Here is a 2,109-nt window from a genome sequence, read left to right on the forward strand (position 1 = left end):
TGGCTTCCCTCTGCCCTGGCTTCATTGGGAAGGACGTCCGGAAGACATCTGGTCTAATTAGCATATTACCCTTTTTATTATTATAGATTATTATTTTTGTATGTTTTTCCTCTCCCAAAGAAACTATTACCTGAGAACCTAGAAACAGAACCTAGCGAGAGAACCTGGCTGAAGAACCTAGAGACAGAACCTAGAGACAGAACCTGGATAGGACATGGCAAGAGAACCTGACTAGAACCTGGTGACTGAACCTGGCTGGAGAACCTGGACAGAACCTGGCTGGAGAACCTAGCAAGAGAACATGGACACAGAACCTGGCTGGAGATCCTGACCAGAACTTGGCTGGAGATCCTGGCTAGGCTGCTGATCAACTGAACGCTGTCTCCGTGTCATTCCTTCTTCGCCGACTCCGTCCACACCTTTGGGGACCTCTGGACCTGCTGGGGTTGGACCACAGCATGACCCAATCAGGGTGTGGCAGGGGGTGGAACTCACTGATTGCCCCGCCCCTGCCATAATGGCAAAAACCTGCAAAACAGAAAAGGAAGGCAGGTGGAAGGGTCATCTCATTGATATGAAACTATTCTTAGCATTTAAACATTGAAAATACTATCTTGCAATGTAACATCATTGCAGAAACTCTGCCTTTTCTTTTTTCTTTTTGTTACAAATTGGTGATCTGAGAAAACTTTGAGGAATTGTGTCTTAAGAAGATGCTTCAAGGATCTAATACCTAAAGCATATCCCTTACAAATCCATGTTCTTCTAAGTCGCAAATGCTTCAAACAGTTATACACGCCTCCTAATAACACTCTCCTTCAGCTTCCGGTCCCTGGAGCTTCAGGAGCTGCGGGCTTCTGTGCAGAGATGGCCAAGTCCAAGAACCACACCACGCACCACCAGTCCCCAAAATGGCACAGAAGCAGCATCAAGAAACGCCGGTCACAAAGATACAACTCTCTTAAGGGGGAAGACCCCAAGCTTCTCAGGGACATGCACTTTGCCAAGAAGCACAACAAAAAGAGCCTGACAAGATGCAGGCCAACAACGTGAAGGCCATGAGCGCACGCGCTGAGGCCTTCAAGGCCCTGGTCAAGCCCAAGGAGCCCAGGCCCCATATCCCAAAGGGCTGCAGCTGCAAACTCAGTCGACCTGCCTGCATGGCTCACCACAAGCTTGGTAATCCTGCTCATGCCTACATTGGGAAGAGGACCAGGCTCTGACGGCCAAAGGCCAAGGCGGAAACCAAGACCCAGGCTGCGGGTGTGGCTAAAGCTCAGGTTCCCAAAGGTGCCCAGGCCCCACGAAGGCCCCACAGTAGAGGCCTCTGTCTGCCAACGTGAGGACGGAAGGACTGGGGGGGGCCCTGGGCTGCTGTCTGCGTGGCCCTGGTGCCCTCCTGTGGTGTTTGTACAAATAAACCTGCGGCAGGATCTGTCTGTCAACAAACAAACAAACACACAAACAAAAAACTCTCCTTCATCCTCTCCCTTCTGAGGGAATGGGGTCAGGAAACGGCAGGGAGGGAGCTGGAAGCATCAGGCCAGGCTTTCAGATGTGGAGGTGGCTGCCATCTGAGGCTTGGAGGAGACCAGCAGGAGGAGACAACCCCCCAGAGCTGAGTTGGGGCTCAGGGCTGGGGGAGCGATTCCAATAGCATCACTGAGTGGCTGAGCCAGGCCCACACTGTCCTCCTCCTTCCACAGGTCTTGTCCTGGGAAACAAGCTGACTTTCAGCCCCTCCATGGTGGCCACAGTCCCCTGACAGCCCAGCCTTCTGTCCTTGATCTCCTTCCTGCCCCTTGTCTCCCACCATTGGCCCCCAGCCCTGCTATGCCCCGCCCCACCCCACCCCACCACCCCTGTCCTGTCCTTTTCTTCCATCTCTTCAGGGCACTTTGTTTATCAAGTCTTCCCTCTGGCTCTCTGACCTCCTGACTCAGTCCCCTCCTACTGCTTTGGCCACAAGCATATGACTGTCCTTATTCTCCATCCCTCCAATGTCTCTAAACTAAAGGACTCAGTCCCAGTCCCTCACAGTCCTGTGTGAGGTTGTGACAGGGGGGGTCCGGACATGTGAGCAGAAGCCTGTGGTGAGAGACCTGGGAG

General features: G+C 52.9%; 1 pseudogene; it reads left to right on the forward strand.

Moving 5' to 3' along the window:
* Positions 1-753: 753 nt before the first annotated feature.
* Positions 754-1,343, forward strand: LOC132236578 (large ribosomal subunit protein eL29-like; annotated as a pseudogene).
* The last annotated feature ends 766 nt before the right edge of the window (positions 1,344-2,109 follow it).

Source organism: Myotis daubentonii, chromosome 1 (assembly GCF_963259705.1).
Source record: "Myotis daubentonii chromosome 1, mMyoDau2.1, whole genome shotgun sequence".
Classification (NCBI taxonomy): Eukaryota; Metazoa; Chordata; class Mammalia; order Chiroptera; family Vespertilionidae; genus Myotis; species Myotis daubentonii.